General features: G+C 40.8%; 1 long non-coding RNA gene across 11 annotated transcripts in view; it reads left to right on the forward strand.

Moving 5' to 3' along the window:
* The window catches only part of LOC115496373 (uncharacterized), a 121,718-nt gene that overhangs the window by 81,347 nt on the left and 27,172 nt on the right, over window positions 1-13,199 (forward strand). For 10 of the 11 annotated variants that reach the window (XR_012057316.1, XR_012057312.1, XR_012057320.1 and 7 more), the window contains 3 exons: window positions 10,164-10,334; window positions 11,871-11,989; window positions 12,546-12,636. This is a non-coding gene — a long non-coding RNA (uncharacterized lncRNA). The remainder of the gene's footprint in view (window positions 1-10,163; window positions 10,335-11,870; window positions 11,990-12,545; window positions 12,637-13,199) is intronic. The other variant, XR_012057319.1, reaches the window with a different exon arrangement.

The following is a 13,199-nucleotide window of genomic DNA, read 5'->3' on the forward strand; positions in this document are numbered from 1 at the left end:
TTCATTACCTACATGAGCTAACGATCTCTCAGCTCAGCTGCATGAAAGGGATTGTTTTATATCCATTGAAAGATATCTATTTCTATTGTACTTTCTGGTTAGCTTGTTATGTTCCCTGGGTGATTAGTTCCCAACGCTTTTCCATATTGAGAGCTCATCATTCATATCCTGTGCATGTCCCAGAATCTCTTCCTTGACCAGGGATAGAAACTCATTTTTTGCCAATTACTGGCATGCACAGTCCAAGCTGAAGCTCAGAGTTTTTGTGTCTCAACCACTACAAAACTTCAGGGCAAACATGGCCTAATTTTTAAACCATTTCAAGCAGCACTGAGTTCAGCAGAGGTTAACCTCCTTGTTTTTTTCAGTTTTCCGAATGAATTTTGCAGCTTGAGCTGTGTGCTCTGTGCTTCTGAAGAGAGACTGCTGCCACTGCCAGTGTGACTGCTTTGCACAAAGTTTGGCTCCACCCCTGTTGCTCTGGAGGGACACTCTGCTGTCCAGGGATAATCTGGGACTGCAAATATCCATCACTATGGTTATAAAGACTTAATCACCAATTTTGGTGGCTACCTTACATGGACTTGGCTAAAACTATTTTTGTGCTGCACTTCCAAAAAACCTCCACCCAGGTCCAGTTCTTTTTTCTCTCTGCTTATCTCACTTTCCATTGTCATGATACGAGAGCAGGCACTATTTCACAAAGCTTAATAGACTCGACAGATAATATTGTCCAAGAAAAATCTTGACACGTTACATTTGTAGTAGAAATGATTCAGGTAGTCACACACTAGGACATTGAAATCTTTCTCTGTTGAACCTAATTGTATATTAGTTAATTCTGCTAGTGCAAGAAAATATGTATAGGCTGGTGTAAGCCCTCATTTCTTTGCCATAAGACTGTGCTTTGCTTTGTGTGGAGAACCCACCGAGTGAGCTGGGACTGCTCGAGGCAAACTAACCCAAATTTATGCTGAGCTGTCCCTCATGGGAATGTTTCTCTCATGAACAAAATTGTCTTTACTCCTCTATGCAGTTATTTTACCATAGAGATTACTCTGAGTAAGTAGCAAATAAGCAAAGTGACCCTTTTTTTTTCACTATCCTGCCCAATAAATAGGTTCCAATATCTCTCCAAAGTTAAATGATAGCATCAGGACAAACAGAAAATATTTTACATTTTACAGGCACAGAGACAAGCAGCTGACCATTTCTGGTGAATTTGTTTTCAACTTCCTTGGGAAGATTAAGCTAGCTGGAGAGTCTTCAGAAACATTGAACCACTGACTCAAAGGGGCTTTTTGCCTGTTGTCTTCTGTATTAAGATACTGGCTTGGGCTCCAAGAGCCTCCACAGCATTTTCTGCTCTGCCTTCCTCAGAGCAGCAGCTTTCAATCCAAAGAGTCACCATTTAGTCAGATCAGAGACTGGGCTTGTCACAGCCAAAACAAAGGTCTTGATTGCCCCACATGTGTAGTTCCTGTCTTCCCAAGAGTTTTTTTAGAAACAGCAAAATAAAAAACATTGAAGAAAGAGAATCTCAGTGGGGATGGCCCAGCCACTTCAGTTTTCTGACAGCTTAGCCAAGCGTGGCTGTCAGTGTGTGGGGTAACTCAGTAAAAGGCCACCCCTGCTTAGGTCAGCTGGGAGGAGTCAGGTGTAGCTCTTGAAAAACAAAAAGGATCAAATGGATCCAATACACTTGCATTTAGCATGACCACAATACAAGTGTAAAATAAAGGGAATTCCAAAAGGAAACCCTTTTTGTCAGACAAACACTGAGCCACTGCAAACAAATCTGGCAAGGCTGAGGGTCCAGCTCCCTGGGCAGAACATCACAGCCCGTGGGCAATGTCAGAAGGCAGAAATGGGGCTGTCAGATACTGCTGCTGCCATCACCCTATTGCTGAAAATATCCGTGAATTTCACTAGTTTACAGAAGCTGTCAATGAATATCTTAATCCATAAGCATAGAAAACACAACTATTTTACCATACAATTGTGGAAGCTAATCCCTGGCAAGGTCACTGCTTTCACCACTTCCCTTGTAATCCCCCTCATACACATACAGAATAAGGCTCTGAAGCCTAATCTTTCCAGTGCTGAAAATGAGACTTTTATGCAAACTGATAAAAGTTCTTTGTTTGATTTATCTGTAAACCAAAATAGTCTGGTAGTTTGCCTTGAAGTTAAAACTCTGTCAAATCCTGTGTATTCCTTTTTATGTATTTTGTCATTTTCCCTCTATTAACTCTGTCCTAAGGTTGAAAAGAAGAGTGCACTCCAGCTTCCATTTACATACTGTACTTTAGCTTTGACTTATTTTTTTGCAACCTGTTAAATTTATTGACTATAAGCCCCTTGAGCTATTGAAGAATATGCTGCTTACATTAGATATCTTTTGAAAGATGCTACTGGTACCCTGTTTTAATGTGTTTGATCTCTCCAGACACAATTTGTCTTACATATTCATTGGTTTTTAGTGCCAAGACCAGTTTCTTCATTGTAGCTGCTGTTTGGAAGTCTCACACAGATATTAAGGTTTAGTAATTTTTTAGTGCTGCTCAAGGGATCTGAGTGTCAAATAAAATAATGAGTGGGAATTTGGGCATTGAAAACCCCTAAGCAGCTGCCTTTGGAGATCTCAATAAAGAGAAAAAAAAGGAAATAATTCAAGATGGCACAAAAGACACTTTGGGACATCTAGGATGTTTTATATGTACAAATAGAGCTGGCCAAAAAGTAGTACTTTCCATTCACTGACAATTATATTTCATTTTAATTTCAAGATTTCATATAGCCTAAAAGTCAGAGAAAATTTCATTTGCAAAATGCTAGCACATGGAGCTAGGGAAACAGAATATGTTCCCCTGCATACTGCAGCTGCTTTTTCTAGTGATAGAGCTGACTGGAATACTGATTTCATTAAGCAAGGGCTCTGGGTGGGAAGGATCTCTTTTCAGATTAGTCAGGGCTTTCAGGTGCTCAGTTACACAGGAGAGAGTCCAGAATCCTTGAGAGAGGATCTCAAGGCACCCAGACTTCTCCTGTGAGGCTGGTCTAGAGTGTGGGAATGGGATGCTGTGTGTTCTGTGGTTCTGGCTCTCACTGAGCCCATTCCTGCTGCATGCCCTGATGTGAGATATGGAATATCCCTTGTTCCACAGTACAGGCATTTGCACCTTGCCTGTTCATGCTAAATTGGCATCTGACCAGGCAGGACACTCCCAGCAGCATGGATTTCACAGCACAAAGTAGAGGCAGCTGGATTGGGATTTTCAGATTTATGCTGCCATAAGTATCCTGCCTATTCAGCCTAAACATCAGCTGTAACATACCTCAATTGGTAGCCAGCACCCCAAAATCTGTTGTGCCTCTGGGACAGAATTTGGACTTGATCGTCTTCATCCTGCTCTCTGTGCAATCACTTGTGCTGGATCCTGAGGCAAATCTCAGCTGTGCTGTATTTTTTTTTCTAGAAAATCCATACCAAAAGTCAAACTCTTCTCTCTGGGAAAGCCTTGGAGCACTGACCTGTGCCTCCAGTGAGGTACAGGTGAGATCTCTGTGAGCTGCAGCCCACGTTCCACGCTTTTACCAGCTCATACCAAGCTTCCAGTTTTTCCACCCAGATGTTTGTACCTTCCAAATCTTTTTTTCTGAGGAATATCTTTGGCCCCAACATGTACAGAAAAAGAAAGGTAATTCAGTGAATGTTTCACATAGAGAACACAAATTGTACTTTGACTTTCAGTGAAAAAAGGTGGGGAGGTCATGGTGTCCCAATCCCCATTTGTTGGTTTAGATCCTCTGTGGCCACATTATTGTGGGGGTGATCTTTCCCTACAGGGAAACCAGGGGAGCCTAAAATATTTCCATGCCATTGTTTCATAGCACCTAAAAGCTTTTACAGGCACAGACGTTGAAGCTGTTAATGAAATAAATGTAGTTTAAGTTACATTTACTCTATAGTGGGAGTGGGAGAGGGATATATTTTGGCTTATAGTGTACATGTCAAGTAAATGCAATTGTCTATTTCTGAAGTTTTGCAGTCCCCATCATCATAATTACCTTAAGTGAAACTGTATTTAGCTTGCATATGACTTCAATTTGCTGCAAAGTAAATCACCAAATAAATCAATAATTTACAACCTAACAAACAGTGCAGAGTTTTCCAAAAGAAAAAACAAACAAACAAGCAAGCCATTATGCCAGGGCTTTTCTGAATGCAGCACTGCTCCTTCCCTTGCTTCTCTGAGAGAAATGTGACAATTTCCAGCACCAGACATTTTCACTCAAGCAAGCAGGAATTGTGTAAAACCAAACAGATAATGACACGAAACAAAGCTTTGATTAGGAGCCCGTGAATAATGATCCTTTTCACATATTCAAAGTCTAGGATATTTACCATATTTTACATTTAGAATATATCAAGCAAGTTCCTCTGATTAGAATTTGGTATCAAGAGAAACACATTTTATTAGACAGGGAGCGTGTCAGGGCTTGGTGCCCATCGGCTGCAACGAGTTATGTTACAAACACATCCAACACCCACATTTGGAGAAGTGCAAGAGTGAACATGTTTCTTATATTCCTCTTTCCTGCTCTATTTTCCTGCAAAAATCATAAGAGGCAAGTGGAAGTTATCTCTTGATTCCTACATAGAAATAAAAAGGTGAAAGAATTTTTTCATGGAATAAAGAAATCACAGGTTTACATTGTTGAAAATTGCTGTTGGGTTTGGATGCCTTTGTACAAGTCATTGCTATGGAGACTGTATTAATTGGCTGCATTTCTCATGTGGGGGTAGAAAATACTCAGTGAACTCAAAAGGTGGAGAAAAATAATTTTGTTATGTGTTAAATTAGTTGGTGGTTTGTGTTGCCAGGAATGTAGCAGGGACCAAAAGCATAACAAAACTCTGAAACTTGGGGATATTTAGAATAAAGAAGGCATCCATAGGTGAATTATTTAAAATGCGTTTGGGACCAGGGGCTATTAATCCTAATTTCAGAAAGGAATAAAATTCCCTCATGGTTCATTTCACAGCATGAGCCACATATTTTCCTGACGAATATTGAAAAGGTTTTTTAACTAAGGTACCGAGCTAATTCCACATTTTTCATGGAGATTTGGCACCTTGCTCTAGAAGTTCTAGTTCTGGCTAGCAATGAGGAATAGTTACTAGAAGAGTTGACCCACTACCCTGGTGTGTCCCTTCCTTGGAGGAAGGATTTTGTACAGCTTCTAGATGTTACTGCTTGGTACCTTTTGTGTAATTCTCAACATATGTGCTGCAAAAAGCTTCTTAGCCTACATCTGTGGTACTATTACATTTATCTTGAGGTCACATGTGGTATTACAGTAATCATTGTACCTTTAAGATATAAGTAATTTACGGAGGATCAGTGCAAAATTATATTGATATGTATGTGTCTATAAGCAATGACAAGATATCCTTTAGAATATGACATGTTTTGTTTTCTGAACTATATATTAACATGAAGAAAAGCTGTGACTGCATGCAACCCCCTTAAGTCAGAAGTAGGAATATAATTATATATCAGAAGAAGAACATTTTTAAAGGTTAAAATCACATTGTATTTCCATAGATAGAGATGTTTGTATTTCATTAACTAAAATTACTTTCTTGTCTCTCAACACGTCAGGAAAGAAATTATTTTTGCATTTGTTTTGGGATGAGTGACTATAATCCCAAGTCTTTTATTTGCATCAGTGTGCAATGTGCCATTTTCTCAAATGAGGGCTGGGTGTATTTGCAGAGCAGACACAGAAGTGTGTCTGATTACCTCACCATTTCTTTGTACCAAGCATAGATGGAGGCGAATTAGAACTCATCAGCAGGAGGGGGTTTTGTTTTCCTCTCAACCAAAGCATCAAAGAATCCCAGAGCCCAGTTTAAGCTATTCAGACTGAAAATAGACTGATTTTTTTTCTTCCTGGTCCCAGTAAATACTTGTGTGTTACTTACAGTGAGATTCTTTCAGGAGAGATGCTGAGAGCTGTAAACACCCATGCTGAAGATAATGCCCAGTAACCAGTCTCAGGCCTTTCATGCAGCTGAAAGATTTGCTGAGCAGGGCTGGGAGAAAATAGCAGTGTTTGCAAAAGCCCAGGTATGGATACAGGTATACAGGCAAAAAAGTCTATTTACCAATACATCTTTTTTATGTTTAGAGACCTACGGTACATTCCCAGTGTGTGCCAGCAGACAAAGCACTTTGAATATGAACAAGGTGAATGATGGCTAATTAATGAGGCTGTATGTCTCAGAGCATTACAATTTGGTGTTCCTCATCCCTCCTAGGGTGCAGGTTACTGATACTGAGAGATTTACTTCCTGACTCTTCAATTTTAATTCCTGTTGTGTACATGATGCTAAGCCATGTTCTTGATTGCCCAGAGCAAAGAGAGTTTGAAGGAAGCCAAAGGAAACAGCTGGAGCCCCCTTAGTGCTGGCAGTGTGCTCTGAACAGTCCATGAAATGAGATTTGGGTGCATGCAGCCTTTGGTGCTCTGCTGCCATGTACCAGCCCCTCACTAACCAGGACCTGGGCAGGAGACACAGCAGAAGGTTGTGCCTGGTTTCTGCTGATAGTTATGATCAGTTTGATATTTTCAGCATTTTATGTCTGTTCCCTGGAGAAACTGTGGGTGTGTCTAATTAAGAAGAGATCTCTTAACACTTCCCAAGACCTTGTTTTCTATTGCAGAGGTATTGCCCATGGTTATAGCTGCTGTTATCTGTCACAGATCACTGAAATCCTCATTTCCAGTGGAAACACACTGGTCCAGACAGCACTTTGGCAGAAAGCATTTATTTTCTTTGGCATGTCATGTAAAGGGGAGAGAGAAAGAGGGATAGGAAAAGAAATGAGACCTCAGTGGCAAAGGTTGCACTTTTAGAAAGCCAAGATGTGGGTCACATCTTTGGTGTGACCTGAACAGAGCAGGGGTCATTGAATTTTTGATTCAGAGAATTGTGGAATCATGGAATGGTTTGGAGTGGAAGAACCTTTCAAGGTCATCCAGTTCAACTCCCTGCAGTGAGCAGGGGCACCTTCCCCTACATCAGGCTGCTCAGAGCCCTGTCCAAGCTGCTTTGCATGTTTCCAGGGATGGGGCAACCACCAGCTCTCTGGGCAACCTGTTCCACTGTTTCACCAGCCTCATTTTGAGGTGAGGCTGTGAGACTCCAGCTCCTGCCTTCTGCTCATCTTCTTTTCCAGTGGAACTTGGCCGTGTTAGGGTTGAGGTAGGGTTTTACATCATGTTTCTCTATTTTTCGTTAGTTGGTTGGCTGATTTTTGGGTTAGATTTTTTTTTTTCTTTAGCTGTTGTCAGCTTCCTGATACAGATGAGGAATGTTTTGTATCTTTAATAACTGTCACAAGCAGGAAATTCTGCTGCCTCACCGTGGCAATCTCACTAAGCAGAAATCTGCCTGTTCTCTGTGTCATTCTCTGTGGTGTAATGGGCATTTCTTTGTGACACATGCAACATTTGTTGCTACTTTCTTGCAGCTGTGTGAGGCCCCCATTTGACATATGTTTCCATGGAATTAGTTAAATTGTGCAGCGAACAGATTCTCTGTTTCTGCTCAGTGTAGCAGGGAAGGTAAAGGTTATCCCCACCATAGGACATGGGGAGGGGTGGTCACTCCTCCGAGCTGCTTCTGGAGCTGCACTGATGGTGTTTGGTGAAGCAAATCTGCTGCAAATTACAGCATGTGGTTATAGATCAATTTATGCTCCTGCCTGCTGCCAGCAATGTGCTGCGCACGAATGGAGCTAACTTGGTAAACATGCACTCTGGTAACTGAAAATAACCAAGTGTTGTTGAAAGGAATAATTAATTAATGTTTGTAAAGCACTTAGAAGCTGAAAAGCACCTTATTAGTGCTAAGTGTTCAGGGGCCTGGCTTTCTCATCAGAAGGTAAAGTCCTTGTCTTTGTTAGTCTTAACTGAACAAAACATTAAGGGTATAAATCCTTTGTGTCTAATGTCCTCAGTCAGGTGTTTTTGTGCCTGGCAGTCATTAGGATGCAGTAAGTAAACAAGAAGAAACTATAAATGGCCTGAATCAGCTTGTTTCTACTGATGCCAGCAGAATCAAGTTGATTTACATTAGCTGAAGATCAGCCAGGGAGAATCCAAAGCACAGCTCCTCTCCTTGATGTCGGGCTCAGCCAGAGCCAGTTGCAGGTTTATTCTCTGCAGCTCCTGCCTTTGTGAGCCCAGCTGCCAGGAATGAGCACAAAACCATATTAGGGCCCAGGGTTCCTGTGCAGTGAGGTGGACAAATTGGATGGCTCAGATCTGCTCCCTGGGGCAGGCAGCACGTAAATGAGCAGCCCCGTGGTGGAGAGGAGGATTCCTATTTATCAGCTGTGCCATGCAGGGCTGAAAGGGGGACACCTATGGCTGTTCCAGAGCTTAGGAACACAGAGAGCAAGAATCTCTGCCTTTACTTTGAAAGTGCTTTGGCTCCCTCACAGCAGCCCCAAGTCCTCCTGATGCAGAAGTCACTGACTGAAGGGTGGATTTACTGAGAAGGGTAAGAGGGATATGAGCCACCCAGAGCAGAACCATCTGGGGAGATGTGGATGTTCCTGGGAATGTGATCCAGCCCCCAGCAGCCCTCAGCTCCTGCCATGCATGGTGTGTGGCATCACACCTTCTCTGCAGCCATCCAAGGGCTGTTCTGCTCCTCCAGGAAATTCCTATCTGCCTAAGAGGGTGCCCATCTGCACTTCACTCTCTGTAAATAGATCAGAAGCTGGGGGAGCAGGAAAAGGGGAAGGAGAGGAGAAATAATCTTATGGAACACAGGGAGCTGCAGGAAAGGGTTTAACACTAATTGGCCAGAGAGCACAGAGAAAAGCACTGGCCTGTCCATCACAGCACACACTTTAAAGATTTTCATATCCCTTTACCACACAAGTTTCCTTTCTTCAGCCAGAATTTTTCAGGCTAAATTTGATTATATTGGGCATCTGTTCCATATGTATGACTATCCAGGACCTCTGTCACTCATGCTGAACTTCCAGATGAATGAAAAACCTGATGATGTTCCTGTTTATGGTGCATGAGCAGTGTGGCTCACATAAGCATCACACACAGTCACTGGCAGGAGTGCTGGGAGAGGGAATCCAGTCTTTGATCACTTGGGTGTTTCTTCTCACAGGAGATCAGTAGCCCTTTTTTTTCCTTCTGGATTAATTGGCAGAGTAAGAAAGGTTACCTGCCAAGAAAATCCAATTAATCAGCCCTTGCTGGTCTTGAATAAAGCTCCATGGCTGATAAAGGGTTGCAGTAGAGAGAATCAAAATAAGCCACCAGGACAGCAGCTAGTCTGCTTTTTCAATCTCTGCACCAGCCTAGGGCAGAGTATGTTTGGCTCACTTCAGTGGCAGTGCTGGAACACAGTGTGCCAGAATACCCCTCCATGATGTTTCTGGAAGAGCTAAGCATTACTAGGATTGGTTAACAGTTATCTTTGTTATTAGCCATCTGTTACAGATCCATTTATTGAATCTGAGAGGGGACAGAACCCTTGCATATTCTGTTGCTCCTCACTTTGCTTGAGCTCACCATAGGGAGCTTTGCGCAAAATGCATAAAGAACCAAAAAAAAACCCCCAAAAAACCCCAAGAGCTTATTTTAAAGAGAAAAAAATCTTGTGGCACTGTGAATAGTAAAAGTCATAATAATTTGTCTTCATCAAGATCACAGGCTTAGGAGCACTGGATAATTTCTTCCTGGATGCTGGAATAAGAAATTGAGAGGTCTCTCAGAGGTCCAGAAAAGATTCTGGAGCTGCCCACTTGGTCCTGCCCCACATATCCATAGCTATGGAAAGGAAAACTTGGTGTCAAATCCTTACATACCCTCTGTCTATTGTCAGCAAAATATACAAGTTAACAAATTTTAGAGAGCCAAAGGCTTTGTTTCTGTGGATTTCTGAATCCAGAGTGAAACACCTAAAGAGTCCAGCACAGGTAAATGACCCAATAGAAAGTTCCACAGATGTCAAGGCAGAAGGTGAATTTGTGATAATTAATTCTTTCTTCTGGGTTATGTGCTGCTAATTGACTTGGCAGCAGCACCTTAACTGTGATTCATTGGCTGTTGGATTTTAGGCCAGAAGCAACAATGATGATGGTCTGGTCCTACTGTCTGCAAAGCAAAGCCCACAGACCTCACCTGGTGCTTTCTCCACCAGCACCCTAAATTCTGCTTAAATTACCATTTTTATTGAAAACCCAATGCTTATTAAAGGCTATGCAATGGAAGATTCATTGGGTGCTTGGGTAAGTAGATCTAAAGGTAATTTAAAAAAAAAAAATTCTCTGCTCCTCTGGGTATCCTTTTATCCCACAAAATATTTTCATTGATTTAAACAGGAACTGAAATACCCAAAAATTGAGATAAAATCTGGCAAACCTTTTGTCATTGAACACATCTTTATCCTGTGAAGGAGAAAGTGTCAAAATATCCATTGGCTGTACCTGATAAATGTATTGCTGAAGTAAGTGATGGAAAAGCTATGAGGTACTTGTGATATATTTATGGAACTTACAAGAAAAAAATCATCAAAACATGAGAATTTTTAAATTAATCAGAGGCATTCTCAGTGCATGAAATGGAGCAGTTTGGCTCTCAAGTAGTTATGATACAGGTATCCAGGTGAGCCAGCAGTCACAAAGATGTTATTTCCTTGTTATGTCATGATCATATCACGTATCTGTCTCACCTGTAAATAGAATATTAACCACCATACACTTTCAGAAGCTGGGAGAAAACATGGTGAGTTCCCAAAGGTGCAAGTGGACTTGTTTGTGTTTATAAATAAGCCACCAATCTGATGTGATTAAACAGTTACTCCATCAGTGTCTTGGCCCTTCTCTTCTCCATCTGGTAGGCAGGCAGGCAGATTAAATATATGCCATGTGTTTATTTTTCTTCTACAAAATGAGCTGTGTTAATATTTCTTGTCACTATGAGGTGGTACCAACCATACCAAATATATTGATTTATGTTAAAAAATGAGGAGTTACCAGAAACACAATGACATGCCACCCAAAGCACAGTATTTTATTAAAGGAGATGGCACTAAACTGTAATTTTTATTTTAAAAAAGCTCAATTACAGACTTTAGAGAAAATTAAATTTATCATTGAGCCTCAGTGTTTTGAAGCTACCAGTTGATTCCCGGAATTGACTTTGAAATGAGTTTTGGGAAATCATTTTAGTATTGACTTGGGCCATAATGGTTGGCTGTTGCTTTTTTGTGTAAGATTGATTAAATTACTCTGAACAAGCTCCAAGTACGTGTCCTTCTCTAAGGCCAATTGTGAATATGACCATAATACACTCTAAAACATATTTCAGAAAATAAATAATCTCTAAAACTGGAAGAACATCACTGCACTCTTCCAAGAATAAACAAATGAACTTGGTTACTTGTCTCAACATACGTCACTTCATTTTTTTATGCCTTCTGCTTCCTCTAGTTTTAAAAATATGGGGTTATTTGCTAGATTTTCTCTGTACACTACAATAGGAGATAATTTCTGACTAGGTCTTAAAGAAAGAACTAGCTAAGAAATAAGTGTATAATATGAGAGACAATTTTATTTTTGTCTAATAAGAATTGCCAGTTGTTCTACTGATTTCAGCCTTTATCTCCCCTCTGAAATGTAGTTATTGCTTCATACATCAGTAACTCAAGTGAAATCAGGGCCACGTTATAGCAGGTTCTGTACAACACATGGGAATGAATGATCTTAATTGAAAAAAGGTTTGAAAATTAATGCCAAATATGTGAAGACAGAACTTATCCACAGCTGCTGAGTGGCCCTGGTCTGGAGACAGGAGAGGAATCCAGGTCTTTGAAGACCCAAGCCCTGTCCAGTGAGCTCTGCTCCCAAAACACCGGCTGGTCTGAGCTTTTATCAAATCTAAGGTATGTACTTCAAAAGCCAAAAATAAATGACAGTTAGATACATCACCAAGAAAACCCCAAAGGTGACTGGTGCATGGTTGCCACAAAGCCACAAGAGAGACAGCAACCAACAGCAAAAGAATAGGAGAAAGAGGAAGAAAACAGTAGAAGTTTTGAGAAGAATTTAATGTTATCAGTTGCACAGAAAGATTCTTGAATGGTGACCTGGGATTTGCAGGCAAGGTTCAAGAAAAACAATAGTTTGTGAGATACAACCTTCCAAAACCCATCCTGCTGCACTTCCCAAATGTTCTGAGCTCCCGTTTGAGATGGAGTAGGCTATTTGGGGAACAAAGCTCTTGAAGGAAATCTGGTTCAATTTCTTGGGTGCTGCTAGGAAGGATTTCTATTTGCCTGGCATGAGTTTCCATGCTAGGAGTGCTGCACTGGGGCTTTAGGCCAAAAGGTCTTGGCAAGGCTTGGTTGAGAGGCAGATGAGGTTGGCTTGCAAAGGGTGAGATTTTCTGTTCTTAAGATTTTTTTGTTCTTAAGATTTTCTGTTCTTCCTGTTCTTAAGTGTTCTTTAACTCCTGCTGACAAGAGCAATCTGAGTCCTCAGAGGTCTTGAGTAAAGAGGAAACCTGCAGGGACCAGGTTAAGCTGAAAGAGTGAGTAACTGCAATATTCTGTAATTACTTCTACAATGCCCTCCTTCCAGTAGTCTCTTGTTCAAGGCAAAAATATTTGGGTACAACTCATGGGGGGAATTGTCAAAAGTCTCAGACACTCCTTACTCTACAGGCAATCATCTTTCAATCTTTAGCTTAGAAAGAAAACTCATTTGCTCCTTAAAGTCATCAAAGCACAATGAATGATTTAGTTCAGTGGATGGGAAAAGAAGTGGAAGTCTGTGTCAGATCTTCTTGTTGAAAATTTTTTTTTTTTTTGAGTTTCTGTCTTGGGTAGAGGGAAAAATCTTGTCATTTGCTGCCTTGAAATTGGGCTGTAATGGAGTTATTTCCTTACTGTTTTTTGCTTTGCTTCTGGTTTCTTTGAGCTTCAGAAAAGACAAGAAGCTTTCTTATGCTAAATGTACTGGCTCATTTCGTATTAATTTGAATACCTTACTGATAAATTGAATTTACTGTTTCCCCACAAACAAAGTATATTTGAATTATACCTCTTGGTTTCTTAATGAAATGTTAAATGAAACTTGCTATAAATGGAATCT

The sequence above is a fragment of the Taeniopygia guttata genome, chromosome 9 (genome assembly GCF_048771995.1).
Source record: "Taeniopygia guttata chromosome 9, bTaeGut7.mat, whole genome shotgun sequence".
In the NCBI taxonomy this organism is placed as follows: domain Eukaryota; kingdom Metazoa; phylum Chordata; class Aves; order Passeriformes; family Estrildidae; genus Taeniopygia; species Taeniopygia guttata.